This window comes from Dunckerocampus dactyliophorus, chromosome 17, assembly GCF_027744805.1.
Source record: "Dunckerocampus dactyliophorus isolate RoL2022-P2 chromosome 17, RoL_Ddac_1.1, whole genome shotgun sequence".
Classification (NCBI taxonomy): Eukaryota; Metazoa; Chordata; class Actinopteri; order Syngnathiformes; family Syngnathidae; genus Dunckerocampus; species Dunckerocampus dactyliophorus.
Window position 1 is genome coordinate 17553922 of NC_072835.1, and position 21362 is coordinate 17575283.

Sequence of the window (21362 nt, forward strand, 5' to 3'; positions counted from 1 at the left end):
AGATAGAAGATGAAGAAGTAATCTATCTAACAAACAAATGAAAATACACTCGACATCATTTGAAAAAATTGCATTTTTAAGGACGTCTCCATGGACGCTCTTAACAGAGCGCGCACGCTCAGTGTCACATTATTTCATCGTTAAAATACAGAGTTTGTAACATTGCTAACTAAACATTTTGTTAAATTAACACCCTTTCAGCAGGGGCACTGCTTGCCATCAGGCAAAGAAGGCAACTGCTTGGGGCCCAAGCTCTGTTTGGGGCCCCCCCAAGGCTGACAAACTTTGAACTTCTACAGCTGTGTGCTATGCATGTTGATGAACACTGGATCGAGGGTCCCCCCTGTGAATTTTTGCCTTGGGCCCCAAAACTCAAGAATCGCGTCTACCTCTGAGACAGTGTCAATCAAAACTGAGCATGACTGTGTTTGTAAAGGCAACATTCTGTTTTTGTATTGGATTAGATTGTGCAGGTTTCCCTGCAGTGTGTTGGCCACTGAGTAACCTTGCATAAAAATGATGGCTGTGCATTTTAAGATGTTCATAGCATGCTTTATGATGCTTAGATGACAGCGGGTTTAGCTCCTGAAGTGGTGGTCAGTCAATCAAAGGCACATACTGATAAACAACAATTCACACATCGACAGGTTAGATTTTTCAATTAACTTAAGATGCATTGTTTTTTAGATTTGGGAAGCAGCTAAGAGTAAAATACTGTATATGTCAGCATAACTTTCCTAATTGATGCTTTATGTCAACACAGTGTCCCATAGCCTCCTTGGAACCAGAGGCCCAAACTCCTGACACCCAGCAGTCCCTCCTGCTGTGAAAGTGCACCACAGCACGCCTGCCTGCACGCAGTCTGTGCCAAGCACCCGTTGAGTAGGTGGGTCTGCTGGAAGGGAGTGGGAGAGGTGGCAAAGGGGCAGATGGAACACTGAGGGAAGTTCACCAGCGACACGCAGAGTCCCGAGCCAAGGAGGGAACGGTAAGGGCGGACGGGAGGTAGCAGAGGTACGATGTGTTTCATGAGGGAGGAGGTTGTGATGGCCGGCGGATGAGGGAGTTTAGGTTATTTGGTGTAGAAGGGGGTGATAATGATGTCAGGTGCAGGAGGACTTCAGGAAGGGAGGATGGAAGGAAGGACATCAGAGGGAGAACATATACTCTTGACCTTCAACAAGCCCATTGAGAGACACTTAACAAAGTCAACGTTATCTAGTAATGCAGCACATTACATGAAGTAGACATTTGCCGTTATGTAAGACTGGATTGCATTGTACCGTGAGGTGTTTTTAATATTTAGGGTAACCAAAAATATCAGCCTTAATATTTGTCACCTGTATCTGTGCTAGCGTTGACTACAGTGGACCCTCCTGAGTTGAATTACCGTACTGACGCAAATATAAGGCGGCCCTAAATAAAAGACAACCCCATCATGTTTGTTTTCAGTATCAGTGAAAGAACAACTGATAGAGTGCAATTAAAAAAACATATGTATTTCCTAGCTGATCGACAGTTTTTTGATCAGTTTTCATTGATCACCATTATCTTAAAGGGGACCTATTACGCTTTTTTTCTTTTCTGACCTATAAATGTTACAATATTGTATTCTCGTGTTAAACGACGACGTTAAACGAGGCAGAAGTGGTTGGAGTTGCTGATTCCCGGCCAGCAAGAGAAAAATATGCTCAACGGCACTTCACACGGGACTGTTTTGTGAACACGGGCCAATACGAAGCTGGACTATCTGCCAAACTGTTGCTGAAGTCCGATACCTTTCCAACGTTACTTGGTCGTGTTGAAGAGTCAGAAGAGCAAGTTGTAAGTAGCAATGTATCAGTGTCCTAACTGTGCTTATTTTGTGTAAGTGATCAGACAAATGCAGTTGTTTGTGTAGCAGGCCAGGGGTGGAGTAAATTACACAGACCGTTTGTTTGGGAGGTAGGAAACCCAAGGAAACACTGCAGGAAGAGGTTCAGAGTCTGGAAGATCTAGAAAGCTTTCTTTGTGGGTCATCGTGTGTAGCTGCTCTACAGGAGTCCAGAACTCAGTACAACGGCCCAAAAATGAGTATAATAGGTCCCCCTTAAAATTTGAATCATAACTAATGCTAACTTGCTAACAACCTTTGAGACACTTTCGTTTTGAGCGGGTCACTGTCGCGGCTGCATCTCTCCAGGTCACTAGTGTGTGGGAGCGACGGAAAGAAAAGCTGTGACTCACATAGGGAAAAGTCGTCTGCTATTTGACAACCTTTTTCTTGTAGGGAAAGAATACCGTCTTATATTCGAGTCAATACACTACCATAAGGGTGAGATTGTCTATAAAAAAAGATTTCAGAAAAATATGCTTCAAGTTGCGCAAAATGATGTCAGGAAATCTTTCGAGCATCTAGGAATTAGCTCTCAAACAAAAGGATTAGCCTAAACAAAAGGATGTTTAGAAAAGAAGAATATACACAAAAAGTCACATGATGTGAGCGGACTAACAATCAAAGAAGCACAGCATGTCTCAATTCTTTTGATGGCATACCTGTGGAAGGGAGTGGAATTGTTAAATTGTAAGACTAATTTTGAGACGGAATACGTCAGTGACACTTAAGCCGGGGACCACGTGAAATCGAAACAGGAATTGATCATTGAGGCTAAAATCCAGGCAGCAGAATCCATTGTTAATATTAGCTGCTGCTTGCGTTCACCGCAGGGTGACTGGCCATTCATGCTTTTATGTTTTACTGAAATTAACCCCCAATAAAATTACACTAATGACAAATGTGAAATGTTATTTAAAAAACTGATTATTTCTATTTCCATTATATTGTATAGGAAAATGACAAAAAATGAGTTTTGGGAAAAAGGCCATTAAAACCCCTGCAGGTGTAACATAACATTTTCAAATTTGTTTTAAAAAAGGAATGGAATAGAAAATGGGGGGAAAAAAGGAATGGTAAGGAAAGTGAGTTCATTTGAGGTGTCGTCTGTCTTGTCTCTTTCATTTACGGCATTTATTACACTGTCTGGCCGCGAACAAGCACCACAGTCGCTTCAGTCATGGAAAGCAAATACGAGGAAATCAATTTATTGGCCATTGTGGAAACGTCTTATGCAAACACTGCCTTTCAATATCTTTATAAAAATGTAGCAGTCCTCTTTCAGAATAACCTGTTCTCACATTGTGTTCAAGTTCACTGATATTTCTGATACTGTCATCATTTGCTTTCATGCACATCTATTGCTTGATTTTGGCAACATGCTTTCCTAATACATGTGTGTGTGTTTACTTATACATATCAGTGTGTGTGGTTAGTGGGAGAACTTCAACTTGGAGCGTTGTAACAGAAATTTCTTCTCACTAAGTGACCCTTCCTGAACTCACACTGTTTGTGTGTGTGTGTGTGTGTGTGTGTGTGTGTGTGTGTGTGTGTGTGTGTGTGTGTGTGTGTGTGTGTGTGTGCGCTTACTAAACAGCATCCCACACAAGGCTGAGGTGAATGTGGTCTTGACCTTTATTTAATTAAAATGTTAACTTAATACGTCCTATATATTTGGCCTGTGAGTTTATTGTTTATTGTTCTGTTTAAGACCAGTTGAAAAATTGCACAAATTGACATTTGGCACTGTTGCATCTTAAAGAGGTTCTAAGTAGAGCTTTAAAATGCAAAAAGAATGAAAGAGAGTGAGACAAATACAAATTTTGAGTAAGCAATTTATTGCAAGCAACCATTAAACTGAAATAGGCTGTTCATCAGCTGATCAAAAGTTTAAGACCATAGCTAAAATAGATATAAAATGTTCAAAAAAGGACTTAGGAATGAGTAGCTGCGCCATTCTTCCAAATTACCTCAAAAATTGGTGAGGGCATGCTTGATGCCAGCGTTTCCAGGGATGAACAGCCTGTTTAAGTTTAATGGTTGTTGGCAATAAATTGCTTACTCGAAGCATTTTTTGTCTCACTCCCATTTCTTGTTTTTTTTGCATTTTGAAGCACTACTTAGAACCTCTTTAAGATCCAACAGTTCAAAATGTAATACATGTACAGTCGTCCCTCGTTTATCGCGGTTAATTGGCTCCAGACGCAACCGCGATAACATAATTTATGTAAAGTAGGATTCATTTTTGTAATTAGAGCATAAATACGTGTTTTACCATTATTAGAGCCCTGTGGACATAAAATAACACCCCAGCAGTCACTTTTACAGTCTTATTATTCTATGTTTACACCAGATTGCGCAACTGTAATGCGCAGGCTACGGCATCACTGCAGGGACACAAGAGACGGTCGACGCTCATTGTATAGCAAGCTAGGGCTTTTGTTTTCTCATCTACTGTTAATCCATTAATATTTATGTCTGTTATATTTATTATTATTCATCATTTCTTCTTAATTTGTATTATTTGCATTTATTTTAGCAAATTAACATGTTTTATATTTCATGTTTCTTCTCAGTTCATAGTATTAGTTTCATGAATACCATAATATAAATAAACAATGCACAATAAAAAATAAGTTCATTAAAATAATAAATTGCATCAACCAATTAAAGCATGCAGTGCAAAAATAGTGTTCACAATTATGAAATATACACAATATAGAATACAAATAAATTTGATTTACCTGCTATCAAATGTTTTTTAACTTTTTTTTTTTTTACATATGGCAGTTGAGCGCTTACATTCAAAAAAAGAGAGCTGAAGCACTTATATATAGCTCAGAGTTGCTATGGTATTCACATTATCCCCGTAGATATCTTTAGTTACTGCCTGCAGGATTATTTTTAAAAATCGCAGTGAAACACACCATCTTAAATTGTTTTTGGGCTAAAACAAAATACACAATCAAATAATATAATATGATGCAACAACATGGACATTATTTGCGGAATGAACCCACAAATTCAAAGAGACTGTAAGTAGAATGTTTACACAGTGCTAAAGCACCTGTTGGGCGTTACCCAGACCCCTAATGATGGCCCTCAGAGACCTGGGGTGTGTGTGTGTGTGTGTGTCTTTGGTTGTATACATATCTATATGTATGTGTGTGTGGGGGGGGGACTGTGGTTGCCATGGTGAGGTAAGCCTGGGGGCTGTTGCTACAGATGTGATTAAACCACTGCAATGTTGTGTGTGCGTGTGTGTGGTGTCAGCGAGCCACCCCATCCAGACCACGGTGACTTATAGGTCTTAAATGTACAATGTTAATAGCGCAAAAATATAGATCCAATACTAGTTAGTATACAGCTATTATCATATACATTTAGGTTAAACATGTCAGATTCCTGTGATTGGTGATATATATTTCCGCAAGTACATCATACACAGTGTAATACACGTTACACGTTATATGACCTCATCTGCCACAAGCCTCGTGTCTCATTCAATAAGTGTATAAAGACGTTAACCCGCTGTAAGAGTCTGTTTTCACGTGACAGTGTTTTCCATGAGTAAAAAAAACAGAGTTAATCCCTGCATTCTAGTTGAATTAAGGCCTTGCATGACAGTCGTTAAAACTTTGCAGACATGTTTAAAAATAAAAATGTCGGCCAAAATGTCAACTGTATGACTTCTAGGGCAGAAGGTGAGGTTTTCAATCCTGCTAAGATTATTATTATTTTTTTTTTTTTTAAAGAAAAAGGAACTGATTTTTTTCTTCCTATAGTGAGAAAGTAAACAAAATTGGAGGTGAGCAGAGCACTCCACAAAACCACACTCTGGAAGCCCTTGTTGTAGGGCATCCGTCTTGAGAGGTTCCGCTGTACAGTACATGGTAATTACAATGTAGCTAAAGCAACCAATGTAAAGGCAAACTAAGACTTTAACAGTAATCTGAACACAAATATTTAGTTAATCTCGTCATACAGCTAAAGCAGCCCTCTGCAGCGAAGAGAAGATTATATCCCAAGTGGCTGCTCTTCCGCAGGCAAGGCCAACCTCATAAAATTTGCAAAATGTTTTTTAGCTGGTGAGATGTGTCTTTCATTCTGGCTTTTGCGGAGAGTGTTTTTTAATAGCAGAAAAGTGTGCGGCTGCAGGCCTGCGGTGAGTTACCAAAACAGCCAGGAGTCCCTTTTTTTTTCATGACCTCTATGGCTGAGCTACCCCGCTGACACTCCACTGACGTTTGTGCTCGCCCATGCTGCACACACACATTTATATCCATGCGCACATTCAAGAATGGGCTCAGGCTCACACGCTTTATAGTGGCTATAAACATGTGTGTACAGAAATGCAGAGTCAAGTGTGTGTTGATATATGCGCGCTAACACCAAAACACACACACAGTATTTATTCTGAGATCGCATCCCACCCTGATGACGGGTTTAGGGTGAGGAGTGCTCGAGCGCTCCAAGTCATTCTACAGTTAATTTACTGTCCCACCACCAGTAAACTACTGTGTAATTACACTGCATAACACACACAGGTGCATGGACACACAATTATACACATACTCTCTTATAATTACACACGCAACAAAGTTGTCCGCTAATTAAAATAATACACACATGAGAAAAAGATAACGAGAGCAAAGATTAATTTATAGGAAAACATGACCGAGATTATTGCTTTACAAGCTGTGGTGATTTGTTGGCTTTCTTTAGTGTGGTCAATGAAAGCGCGTTACATTGCGTGAATTAAAACAATATTATATATTTGATTAAAAAAAATTTGAGTAATTTTGTGTAATCAAATCGTATTTAATCTATTTTCAGTTGGTAAAATATTGGATTTTTACCTAATATATATTTTTAATTCATATATATTTGCTAAGACATTTAAAAAATATCTATATTGAAGGCCCCCGAGGGGACATGGGGGAAAATAATTTTGATTGGTCCAAATTTTTTTTGCAAGATCTTTTGCGACCTATTGCGAACCCAAATTTGGTCACGGGGGCACCGTAAAGATGGGGAAAGTTAGGACAATTCCAAGGGCCCTCTGACTGACAGGGGCCCCAGTAAATGGGTAAACAAATTTTGCTATCGGGTTGTGATTTTTTTTTTAAATATAGTCAGAAACCAATTAAAACAATCTGTTGTATTTGGTAGTAACAGTTAAATGTCCACATTGACCAAAAGTAAACTTCTACATTGACTAATCACCCCCCCAGTCGGCAGTTGCGGCACAGCAGAGTGAAACATTGCTGCCAGTGCCTAGTAAAATAATGTCTGGGAGTGACAAAAGGAACGAGAGAAAGGGAAGAGAAGAGACGCAAACAAAAAAGGTGTCAATATGTAACCCCGTGTTTTGACCTGTTAGCTTAATGTCCTCAATGAAATAAGCTAGCAGTGTGTTAGCATGTTGTGTTAGCCTACATCTCACTCCTTTTTAACCAACATTTAATCAGCACAGGTAAATGTTTAGCATGTATTATTAAATCAGCTGTCCCTCCCCCATTTACCTGATTTAACAACAGATGAGTCAGCAACAGCACTGTCCCACCATAGCTTTTCCCCTCCCTGTCCAACTGAAGAAGGTGAGCAACACTGTGTTCAATGACTTGGTACCACTGCAGGGAGTCTGTGGGAATTATAAAAAAGAAAATATTTTTGTGATGACAGAAATTCAAACCCAAATTATTTTTCCATATAATGATTTCATTTCAACTTTATTTTCTTGTTGGCAGATTTAAAAGTTAATGTACTGTGTAAGTAAGTTTTTTTTTTAAGTCTTTCATAAATGTTAAATGTTAAAAACATTTTGGATTTTTTTTTACAATTAAAATTACAGCGGGACTGTAAAAGATGGCCTTTAGCACATTTGTTATGTTCTCTTGCATCAAATAGTGAATTGCATACTATATGCAGACTGTTGCATGGACAGCTCACTAGCAGTAAATATAATACCGGTAGTAAAATAAATATGGGAGGGCAAGATGAGTTTTTTTGTCATGGGGCCCAGAATTCCTGGCGGCGCACATCTGCCATACATCACCAACAGGAAGTCAACATGTTACACTAACAACAAAATTTTTCAGATTCAGTGGCCATTATCAGCTGTTAAACCTCAATGGTGACACTTTGATCAGGAATTAGATTAGATACGATAACATTCAGGAGGTACAAAGTCTAAACTGATTAAAATGCTGCTGCGTCAACGTCAGCTGGTAGTGGAGGCGGGGACCCTAGCATACACACGGTGTGCGGAAGAGTGTAACGTAGTAGAAATTAAATGAGTAGATTGTGATATTATTGTCATATACAGTTGTATGCAAATATTTGGGCACCCCTGAAAATTTCCATCATTTTCATGAATAAATCATTGGGTGTTTGGAGCGACTAATCCATTTTGATAGATCACATATCTGATGGACACAGTAATATTTCAGGAGTGAAATTAGGTTTATTGGATTAACACAAGATGTGCAATATGCATCAAAACAAAATTAGACAGGTGCGGAAATTTGGGCACCCCTGTCATTTTGTTGATTTGAATACCTCTATCGACCTCGTGATGGTTATTTGGAACACAAAATGGCTTTGGTGAGCTCATTAAGCCTTGTTTTCCTCTTTGAATCTCCTGTGAAGATGGGCAACATGGGGTCCTCAAAACAGCTGCCAAATGACCTGAAAATGATGATTGTTCAGCATCATGGTTTACGGGAAGGCCACAAAAAGCTATCTCAGAGATTTCCGCTATCACGCTCCACTGTGAGGAACACAATGAGGAAATGGAAGACCACAAACACAGTTATTGTTAAGGCCAGAAGTGGTAGGCCAGATAGTCAAAGACAGCCCACGGACCACTTCCAAAGAACTACAACACCAACTTGCTGCAGATGGTGTCACTGTGCATTGTTCAACAATTAGAGGCTATAGGAAGCATCTAGAAGCTGTTATTTTTGCAAAAGGAGGCTCTGCTAAATATACATTTTTCTGTTGGGGCGGCCACATATTTGCACCTGTCTAAATTTGATTTGATGCATATTTCACATGTGTTAATCCACTAAACCTCATTTCACTGCTGAAATATTACTCTATCCATCAGTTATTTCATATATTAAAATTAAATTGTAATGGTAACGGTAATGGTTTAATTTTATTTGAACATGCATACAAGTTCCAATAGGATACATGTCCAAAACGAGTTGGAAGAAGCAAAGCTTATTTAATCCTATCCCTCGTCCATTTCACATCAATTGCAATACATTTGTTCACTTCCTGTATTCCCATATAAGTCTTTACCAGTTGAAACATGGGAAAATGATACAATGGAAAATTATAAGGTAATGTAACCGAGTAGTAATATAATTGTCAGGGTTTTTCTTCAATCATAATGAATAATAATCACATAATTAGCGTAATAGTAAATGAATAATAATCAGTTTAAAGACATAAGTGAACTTAGCCGTAATAATGGGTGAGTACTGACAATCAACTCACAAGAATGAGGTAACAAACGCCCAATGATTTATACTGTAAATGAATGAACGATGGAAATATGAAACTTTTGAATACGACTGTATGTTTTATATTTTTTCATTGTACTTTTCTCAGAAGTAATGTTAAAATCTTGCATTCTCGTAGACCCAGTCTCGTGTATCGTCTCATCTTGTGAACTGAGTGTCTCGTGACACCCCTATCAACCACTTAACTAAATGAGAATTGTTAATGTTGTTGTTATACTGTACTTGGATAGTAGCTTAATTATAGCTGGCGTCACACGGGACACAGCGGGACCAAATAATGCCACGACTGCTTCACGGATGCGGTACGTGGCGGTGACAATGCATACCCATGCCGGAACAAAGCGCATCCTGTGTACAATGTCATACACTAGACGTAAACGGCACTGACTTATTGTAGGTGTACATAAGTTGTGCTTGATTTCGTGCCAATGCGCACCATTTTGTGTCACGAATTGAGTGGCAAGGGCGTAAATTAGTCTTCAACCTTTTCAGGCGTACCATGTAGGACAATGCAGGAGGCAAAATGCGTGCATGTGTAAACAACACTTTAGGAGTATACTACACTGTCCACGGTAAGATAACTAGCGTTTATTTTTTTCGTTTCTGGCCATCTAGACTCAAATGTTAGACATATATATGTATACATACCTGGTAATCCCTGCTTTTACCAATGGCCTATATTGCCTTGAAAGTTATGAGACTGAAAAACTCAGCCTCCATGTACTTCCATGTACATTCATCCATGTACTTTCTATAACAGCTGCATTTATCTTCAATATGACTACAAAGCAGACGCCCCGCTTACCCTCCTCTCCCCCCACAAGCCTTTTTTTTGGGGGGACGCTCCTCAGGCCCAGACAGTACCGCCTGCCTGGCCTGGTCCGATTTGTCGCCCTCAAACCTGCAATTGTATTCAAGGCCAAATTTAGGGGTGGGAATGTTAGGGTGGGCTGTCTATGTGTCACACAACAAAGCTCCAGCTCAAGGGTGTAGCCCTCTCCCTTACATCCTCCCACCTAACCGCCTGGCATGGCCAAGTTGTTTGCATGGATCTGTGTGTGTGTGTGTGTGTGTGTGTGTGTGTGTGTGTGTGTGCGTGTGCGCAGCGAGGTCCAAGCCCTCCCCACCTTCCTCTCCTCTCTGGTGAAGGCAGAGATTACAACCTCTTTCCTCCTCCCTCTGGCTGCTTTATTTGGAGTGTTTCTCAGAGTTTCGTCTCCTGTCTACAACACTGACCTTCACTGTCTCTGTCCTTCCCTGTTTTCCGTTTTTTTTTTTTTAATCCTCATTTTGCACATTTTAGGACCTACAAACAGCCCCTAGCCGAGATTTCATTACCCCAGTCAACATGTATTGTCCCGCTGTAATGTGACTTGTGTTTCTTTCAAGTCCCACCTTCCTCAATCAATGATGAGCGGCAACAAGGATTGCCCTTGGGATTAGTAATTGCGTTTATTGTGGCACAAAAATTAGAATAGATCAATTGAATAGAGAGATTGAATTTTAAATTGCTACGCATAATCATTTTATTAAAAAGAACAAACAAGTCACCTACCATGAAATAAAACAATCAATAGATATAATAATAATAATAATAATAATAATAATAATACTAATAATAATAATAAAAATAATAATAATAATATATGTTATACAAGATTATTATGTGCCAACAATTGAACAACATTACAGCAAGTTAGCACATGTTAGGAATAGAAAAACTAGTTCAAAGAAGTGGAGCTAGAAGAGTTATACTTGTATATTATTTGCATTAATGCTCTAATGGCACAAGGAAAGATTATTTGGGCAAAAGTCGTATTTTTTAAAATCATATTACAATCTGTTCTTAAAAAGTGATAAGCTTTTTTTAAAAAAAATGAAAGCCGCATAAGATGAGTGTCATTTGTAATCTGATGTTTTAGCTTTGTTGTCTTGTTAAAGGCTATCAGCGTCTTACTAGTACACTCAAAGTCATATTGTAGTATAACTGATTATATTTAAATGACAGTAAGCAGTAACTTGCCCACTAACACTGCTAGCGACTGCCTTGACAAACCAAAAAAGGAGTCGAAATCTGTCAGAATGTCGCCATCCTCGCCTTCACAAGTCAAAGCGGAGTAAACACTTAACACGGAAGCCTTTTGATGGGATGTGATTTGTAGAAAGTTATAAGCTGTTTCTGTGGAAGTTCTCTTTTATTATACACTAGAGAAACGAGTGGCCTTTAATGACGAGAGATGATTATGGTTTATGCGCCAGGACATCCCGATGATGTGACCACCAAAACCCACACTGAGTCACATGGCCCGCGATAGGATAGTATAGGACGGGACAGAATGAGCGCATGCAGGGGACAAACACGCACGCATATGGCTGCTGTCAGAGACGAAAACATTTAGGATATTTTCATCTTCCACATGCATTTTAATTTTGCAGGGGTTAAGTTTAGCATGCAAATATGACTTCTCTTTTTCTGTGAACCATAATGCCCTCAATGAACTGTTGTATTTGTCATGTCATGCCACCATTTATGAGATTGTATGCAGTCTGCTTTAAACATTGCATAAAAAACATATTTTAACTTCAGTTATATCAAAATACATTGAGATTTAGTTCCTACAGTGAGTGGCTTAACAGTCAACGGAAAACTCCATTAAACATGCTCCAAAAAAAGTGTTTTTCAGAGAGCAGGGGAGGTCTAGGTTATATTATATTCTTAGAGGGGAGGCTGACTGTGACACAATTTGAAAACCTCTGATTAGAATCATGTACTACATATTAACCTATAATATTGTAAAGCATATTGTTTTTCACCTAAAAGGACAAAGTGTTTTGCATAATCCTACTTTTGAGCTGTGTGCCTAAATCTGATTTTTGTAATAAGGAATCACTAAAATGTTTAAGAATAGTTACAAAAGCGTAAAGATTTTACTATGTTCTGCATTAGCTGTCTAGAAATGTCAATTTAAAGGTACGGTGGGACCCGTTTTCGGACGATTTGTTCACATTTGATTCAACCATAGGATATAATGGAAATAGAGTCAAGCTAGTTTTTGGTCAAAATGTTGCCTCAGTTTTTGTACGCTGTTGCACTTAACAAACGAGTCCATTTGCCCTGTACTGTAAAATCAAGTGCCTAAACAAAGAACCGTACGCGTTGCTGACTCACTGTCCGTGCAATTTTTATTGAGTGCGACTGCTAAATAACCTGCCATGGGGCCAAAGAATGTTGCGAGTGTCACCAATTTCATTTAACCATTAATTATTTATGAAGTAGGAAGTGACAAACACTATTAAATTTAATCTCGCCCGGATGTACGGGAAGTCCCCATCAGTAACAAGTTCCATCCTGTCGTCATGGAATGCTTTATTATTTTTGCATTGTTTTATGCATGTAGAACTATAATTATTCACTATAAAATGTATTTTATGTTTATATTTTTGGGTGCTCGGAACGGATTAATTGGATTCACATTATTTTCTATCGAAAAAGTTTCGTTGTTAGACCTTGTGGAACAAATTAATGACAAAATCCGTTTAAGTTTACATAAGTTTCCGATCTGTAATTAATCTGTTCCAAGGTCAAACTGGCTATCATAAACTCATTCTTATCTGTGCACACAGACAGTACAAGTAACATTTTAACATTCATACAACTTACGACATACAATTCATACAAAAAAAAGTGTGCTCACGAAAAGATGCGTGTTTTGCTTTTCTGTATTTTGCGTTCCATTTCAGGTTCTATGGTTATCATCAAAGTTTTCCTCTTTGATGTGAGTGGTAAGCTAAAGAAATAGAAAAAAAACACTTTTCTTGTGAGATTTCCTATTGTCTTCAGTGATGGCATGGTTGATAGTGGATGTGGATTTTGTGTGACTTTTGGTCAAAGTAACAACTTTTCAATTTGTGCCCTATAAGAAACACGTAAAAAAAACTGGAGCCTTTCCCAGCAAAATTGGGGCAACTTGCAGACTACACGTGAATTGGCTGCCTGTCCATCAGACAGATAATCATTCACATTCACGCCATCACCGAGTGGGAACTGAACCCACATTGACTGCACAGAAATCAGCTCAGTGAGTCACTGCATTATTAGTAGTAGTAATTTGTGATATTATGCGGAAGCATAAAGTCACCCAAGAGGTTTATTTTTCATGCACGTTTAGTACAGGCGGTGGTTTTCTTGGCATCAGGAGGCACATGGCGCTCCCCATGCACCCAAGTGATCATACACTTCAAATATGCAGTGACAGCAGCTACACCTGTGACTCACCTGTGTGTGCATGTGAGGTTCGGGGGAGGGATTTCTCAGGGGTGTGGACACACATACACACACACACTCACACATACACAGGTCACTGACCCCATGAAGGCCAAGGGATAGAGGGGGGGAGGTCCATCCTGGGCTGAGGTGCAAGACGCCGCCCGCGTGTTTTAATTTTCACCTCCCCCACTATGACCCTCTGCAATGGGGTGACACAGGTGGCCTCTTGCAGCTTGTCTCGCCTCATTTTTCCGTCTGTCCTTTCTTTGAATTGTCCTCCACCCCTTTTCTGTGCAATGGATCAGGAAGAAATGAAAATATTCTGCCTTGACAAAGACAGATTTACAGGAAGCATCCTCTAAACAAACTAACAGACGAGAAAATTGTTTGACCAGCGGTGTGCAGTCAGGGGCAGCAAGGCCTTCTCTGTTAGCCAAAACTATCAAAAGCATTGCCCTCCATTTACAACTTCAATTCTATTATTTGTTCCAAAGTGTATTCATTTATTCCCTACAGTCTATTATCTTCATTTTGTTGCATGTCTCTTAGCTGCACTGCTTCCATTATGTGTATGTGAGATTATTTTTGGTCAGATTTCAACTTCTATTTATTTTCACATCAATGTAATGTGACTTGGGCCTTCAGAATCAGAACCGCTGGCTCGTGTCACAGACACCCTATTAACAATTTGGCTGTTTTTTTTTAACCAATCAGATTTTCAGATTCACCTCACAAGGCTTGCTGGCCAACGTTGATGTCAGCATTTTTTCATTCATTCCATCCTCTCAGTTAGCAGTGCTTTTGAATGCATCATCACATGAACAACAGCACTTAATTGATCCTGTTCCTACATGAAGAAAGAAGACAGACACAGTGTTAGTCATCATTCTGTGTGAGTTATATGAACAAATAACTGAGTTTATGTATGTATTTTCATATGTAAGTCAGCCTGGCAGCTTAAGTTAGCAGTTGACTCTGGTCTTCCAACGCATGTAGGATCAAGTATACATAGGCACATGCAACAATAATGTAACCTCGAAAGTCGAACAACCCAAAGGTCGGAGGAGGAGTTTGGGATTGAACCCAAATTTTCTGGAAACATGCCACACAAAAATCTGGAGTTCAAACAATGGTCACACGTGATGTCAGCAAATCATCCAAATGAGCATCTAAAAAAACCCCACAAAAACGTACCCTTCATGTTTCTTTGTTGTTAGTTACTTTCTCTTTTTGACATTTGAACCACATTTTAACTATTTGCCATGCCTTACATGTAAAAAAAATAGTACGGTTTTGTTGTGTTACATCAGGGCTGCCAAACTCAATCGCACAGGGGGCCAAAACTCAAACTCAACTTTATGTTGCGGGCCGAACTCACTTTGCATCCCAATATGCTGCATGTAATGCGGCAGGAAGCTGTGGCTGGATTTTTTTTTTTTTTGATCGACTACCTCTTCGTCCTTTTCTCAACGTCCGGGCAAAAGCTACGGTATTTTGAGTACCGGTATATAAAGTACTGTATGTAAGAGTTTGCAGCTGTGAAATGGGAGTATTATGTGTTTCCCAGCACATATTATTGTAGTTAGAATGATCATTTTTGACTGTTTTATGCCTGTTTAAGATGTTATTTTGTTCAGACAGGGTGTAAAGGTTTTAAAGTGGTGTCGTTTCTAGTCGTGTACAGTTAAACTGTGGTTACTTTGAGTCTGAATCTGACACCTTGAGTAACAATGCTTGTGGAATTAGTGCTATGGATAATACCGTGGACACTTCAGTCCAATAATGCCATATGAACAGTTGAAAATGAAAGAATTCCTTTGTTGCTCCGGTCATTGTAAGCTTGTTGTTTGTTGAGGTTTCGATATGCGGGGCCACTTCCTTGCTATTTTCCAAACAGTCTCACGGGCCAGATGAAATTGCAGGGGCCTGAGTTTGAAACATATGTGTTACATCATCATCCGTGAACCAAGAAGTGGCTTGCTAATATGGTAATAATGGTGTTCCATGTTTATTATTGTGGTTGTCGTTTGTAGTGGAATAGACTAGTGGTGTTTTCATTGGCCTATAGCACATTGTAGAAATAAAATAAAACACAAAAAAATGGAAAAGTAGAGCAAAAAGTCACAAAAAGCTAAAATGTATATACTAATAACTAATAATAACTTTTTGTCTTTAAATATATATAACTTTTTTTTTTAGCCTTTTTCTCAAAATGAAACAATACATAGTACAGTCATGGAAAACATGATTAGACCACCCATGTTTCTTCAGTTTATTGATCCATTTTAATGCCTGGTACAACTAAAGGTACATTTCTTTGGACAAATATAACGATGATAACAAATATAGCTCATAATAGTTTAATTTAAAAGCTGATGTCTAGCAATTTCCATGGTTTTCTTGATAAGAACCAAAATCACTTAAGTTCTCATTGTACTGCCAAAAAATGTAGCTCTTACGAGCTATTTTTGTTGTCATTGTTATATTTGTCCAAACAAAGGTACCTTTAGTTTTATCAGGCATTAAAATGAAGAAGAAACTGAAGAAACAAGGGTGCTCTAATAGTTTATTCCATGCCTGTATATAATGTACCCCTTTTGTAGACCCTGTGGTGTAGCTAAATAAAGTAGACGCATTTAAAAATTACCCTAAATGAATAACTGTCTATCAAAATGAATGTTTTAGTATCTTTAAAAAGGCAGAATGTTTGATAGAGATCTCGTATTGGATCTCACAGGGGCACAGTATGTCTGTGCCTCACAATAGTTTTTGTGTGTGTGTGTGTGTGTCATCAGCTTGCGAAGGTGTTTACTAACTTGTGTCTTTTGCCTAGAGGGAGCCCGAACATACTCTTGTCCAAGCCACCACACATGCGTTTAATTGGCCTCCTCACACAGCATAAGCATCATTACCTGCACACTAAACCCCCCATTTGCAATGCAGAATGTAAAGTACCACAAATTTGATGGCGCGAATGCCTTAAACAGTTATGATTATGTTCACTTTTGGGGAGAGGCTGAGTGTGGAGGTCTTACCGTGAGCAAGAAGTTGGCCCCTTATCGTCACTGCATTCATTAATAGGAATATAGAGTTATTTTAAGCTCATCGTGCAGTGCTGCGGCCATGTTTCAATGCATGTTTTTTAGAGAAATTAAACATTGGTAATGGCAATGGTAATGGGAATGGTTTAATTTTATTTTGAACATTCATACAGGTTACATCAGAATGCATCACATGTTACGATTCACAATTCCACATGTCCAAAAAGGAGTACGAAGAAACAAAGCATATTTAATCCTACCACCTTTTCATTTCACATCAATTGCTAATCAATTTGTACACTTCCTTTATTGAACATGTACTGTTTAACAACGAAATAAAAACAAAATTAAAATAACAATTTCAATAATTGTGATTTTAGGAATAAAGGGTTTTTATGTTCTGACCTCGTTTGTAGCACAGTTAGTGAGTGAAGTGTATTTTTATTAGGTTCAGTTAGATATGGTAAAACCAGAGAATAAGAGAGTATGGAGTGATTTTTGTTCCACAACGAAATTTACTTTATTCAGTATTGAAGTATTTCTTGCCACTTTATGTTGTATATTTTTAATGTGGGATTTCCAACTCATTTGTCCGCAAGTAATTCAATTTAATTTGTGAATTTGTTACCTGTTACTGACCTGTTATTGAATAGCTTTTCAATGATTTTGGAATATTGTGGCAATAAAGAAACTGGTCGGTAGTTAGTAAGTCCAGTCCAGTTTTGGAGATCGGTACAACTTTGCTATTTTCATTTTGTTTGGAAATTTATTGTTTGAAATGATAAATTACTGATGCACGTCAATGGTTGTGCGATCGCATTAATTACCTTCTTTGTCGTTTCCATCTCAATACCATTACAGTCAGTTGATGTTTGTGCTTTACATTTGTTGACAATATCAATTATTTCCTCTTTTGTCACATCAGTGAAGAAGATGGAGTTGGGATTCCTGTCTTTACTTTCATTCCCTTTCTCCCCTTCCCAGGAATATGGGATCTTTTCTTCCAGACTTGGTCCAATATTTCCAAAGTACTTAATGAACCTTTAAACTTGAAGACATTACCTTTCAAGTGTACACAAACAGGCCGTGCCATCTCCAAACTCAAAGTCCACTTTCAGTTGGACTCATAATTAAAAATCACTTCAACTGTTTGTGTTCTTTTTTGGGCTGTCTGTACTCCATCTCCTTCTAACTACTAGCTTCTTATTTGGTCCCGCCAAAATAAACTGCTGTTTGGCAACTGCAAATCTTTTTAAAAAATCTATAAAACAGCCAGGGGTAACAACTGTGTCAATTTTCAGCCCTCACACTGAATGATGAAATGACCACATGTCTGTGTTCCTCTAAGCAGTACATACAAGTATGTGTGCATCACCCTGTTAATGTGTTCTGTTTTGTAGAGCAGAACATTATCGTAATTTGATAATTTGTGTGTTTATTTCACTTTCAATTTTCCTGCTTTACTCTTCCACCACTAAAAGCCACACTGAAGCACAAGTAGAACGCCACTCGATAGAAGTAGAAGCAAGTAAATCTTGTGGAGGAAATCCCCATAGGAAATAATGGAAACATAAATAATTACAATAATAATCATAAAATCTTTATTACCATTACAGGCAAGTTTTATGGAACATTTTAGCATTCCTAACTGGCATTCAAGTGTGAAAATAAATGCAACCAATGCATTTACATTAAACATTTTAAGGTTGGCCGGTCTGAAATTGTTCCAGATTGGCATTTTAATGTACCACTGTATAGCTTCCGTTGTATGTTACCAAAAATGCCATGTCTACAACACAATTTAAGCGTTTCAAATAAAAAAAAAAAACGGGGAAAATATGCCTCAAATGTCAAGCTTGACTTGGAGTTCAAAGCATATTCGCGTGTAATGACAGCAAATCTTGCTCACTGAGTGTGGAAAGGATGAACTTTTTCTTAGTTTTTATCTACAGGCAGACAGACAGCAACAGATACTGTATTAATTCCGGCAATATAAAAAAAAACACCATTAGGTGACAATATCGCTCTGCAGACGCCTTCCTATTCACTATCTATTATGTCTGTCAGGTGTCGTCGAGTATTTTTACTTGTTTTATTTTATTTTGGCAACTCTAAATTGTCCATAGGTATGAATGCGTGTGTGAATGGTTGTTTGTCTCTATGTGCCCTGCGTTTGGCTGGCGACCAGTCCAGTGTGTACCCCACCTGTCGCCCGAAGTCAGCTGGGATTGGCTCCAGCATGCCCCCGCGACCTTAATGAGGAGAAGCAACATAGAACATGGATGGATGGATGTATGAAAAATGTAATTATGTAATTGGGGTGTCCCGATATATACAGTATATACTTTTTTACTTCCGATCTGATACCAATATTTCGGGCTTGAATATCGTCCGGTATCAATCCGATATCAGCACGAATAATTCATACTTTTATGATTTATTTTATAGTGTGGAAGGTTACAGTAGGGGCTCTATCCGGCTCCTGTTGGATAGACGTGCTGGGGCGGAGTCTGGAATCGACTGCTTGTATCGGAGTACCAATGATGTTAGGTGCAGGCCGATATAATCCGATACTCTTTTTTTTTTTGTTGTTGCTGATACCAGCCCAATATACGATATCAATATCAGATCGGGGCAACCCTATATATACAGTAATACCGTATGTTTAATGATGAAATATCACCCCTATAGAAATGCTAAATCCTGATTACAAACCATCAGAAACATGGTGGACACGCTTTGCAAAAATGTTACATTTTTGCCATAGTTTTAAATAAAAGCCATCCAAAAATAATTTTTAATGCAACAATGAAAATGTGTCACTTTTCCACAAATTACAATGAAGTACTTTTTGTCCCGATTCCTACTAAATTCTCTAGAAGCACCTCTGCACCCCAACCACTACCAAATGTAATACAATATTCTTTTTTTGTACGTCTCATATGCGTCTGTGTTTTGCACCTGTATTACCTGACACGCGTGGTCGATATTCTGTGCTGGCAAACGGTCCTTTCATACACAAATACATTATTTCAGAGCGGTTAACAGGACACAAACAGACCGTGCCATCTCCAAAGTCAAAGTCCACTTTCAGTTGGACTCATAATTAAAAATCACTTCAACTGTTTGTGTTCTTTTTTGGGCTGTCTGTACTCCATCTCTTTCTAACTACCTAGCATTTGCATAACTTACATGAGTAAAAACAGCCTTTTCCCCACTGAAAATAAGTTTTTTCTCTACTAAATAAAGTGCATTTTTGTACAAAAATCCAACTAAATTCCATGCTTCACTGTGGTGATATACTGTATGCTGCGTACAGAGCCAGAAATGGCACATGTAATTACTGCATGCATTGAATGCACCGAACCATAACCAAAACTTCCTTTGTCAGTCAGCTTTTTCTCGACAAAAATTCTCACATGATCGCCTCATGCGCTCACTGTGCTAATAATAACCAAGTTTTTGGATGTCTTACTAACAGTGGTGACGTGTTTTTATCTACATGTTGTACCTCTTGGACTGCATTGTGAACCTTCTCCTCCCTCATCCCTTCACGGCGTCATGTTGCTCTCATGTTGTCATCCAGCGGAAGAGGCCATGATGTCACTGCTGAAAACATGTATTATTACTTCCTGTATGTTGAATTGATACAAATTAAGGCCATGATATTTTTTTATTTACCATGTGATGGCATGAAGGTGACTAGTTGATGCTATTTCAGTCCGAGGTGGGATAACTGCGAGACAGCCGGAAGCGAAGTAATGGTCAGCGTTCCCCACGGGGGTCTCGGGGTAAGGTCAGCTCCTCAAGCTGTGCCTCTGCTTCTCAGGCGGGCAGGAAAGGCATCAGAGGCAGAGAGGGGTGGAGGGATGAGGACATGGAAAGAGTGGTGGGAAGCGGCTGTGTGAAAGCACTGGTTGTTCACTCTCTAATAAGGCATAATATCAACACACTGTGTGCGTGTGTGTGTGTGTGTGTGTGTGATGTTTTGCAAGGATACTAAAAGCTCCAACAGTGTTTTGATGCTTGATTTTAGCCTTCTGTGCATTGGGTGGAGGCTTATGATCAGAGGTGGTTCTTGTCACAATCTAGGGCAACAATTACCACAACTAACATGAACACAATAGGATATTTAAATGGGCACTTTATATACATACAGTATAGAGTAGTCCGTGTACAACTTGTACAGCAGTATTTAGGTTTAGATAGATTTACTATCTGCTGAAAATGACTCAAAACAGTCATTATTGTCTAAGTAGCTGTTAGTGAACATGCCCCAATTATGTGCAAAATGTAAATATTTTGTGTCTGGAGGAGGCATATATTTTAGCTTCAGCTTCCTCAGCAAGCCACTTATCATATTAAAGGTGGATTTGAACTTGTTGTCATGTTGGAAAATAAGTGATCATGCTCTGCTTCAGAATGTCTCAGAACATGTTGGAAATTTCCCTCATTGAACTGCAGCTGCCCATTGCCAGCAGTATTCATGCTGCCCTAGACCATCACCATGCTTACTGTTGGCAAGACGAGGACAGTAACTCCATACTGCCAAATAAGATGTACACTGACTACTCTACAGTATTATCAGATTAAATGTATACAGTATTGTTCCTTGAGAAGATATAAAGTAATCCATAAAAATGGCTAAA

General features: G+C 38.7%; 1 protein-coding gene across 1 annotated transcript in view; it reads left to right on the forward strand.

Annotated features, from left to right (window-relative positions):
- Nucleotides 1-612: 612 nt before the first annotated feature.
- The window catches only part of LOC129170496 (zinc finger and BTB domain-containing protein 7C), a 59000-nt gene continuing 38250 nt past the window's right edge, over nucleotides 613-21362 (forward strand). Inside the window, exons 1-2 of the mRNA XM_054758157.1 lie at nucleotides 613-647; nucleotides 764-988. The gene's annotated coding sequence lies outside the window, so the exon portion shown is untranslated. The remainder of the gene's footprint in view (nucleotides 648-763; nucleotides 989-21362) is intronic.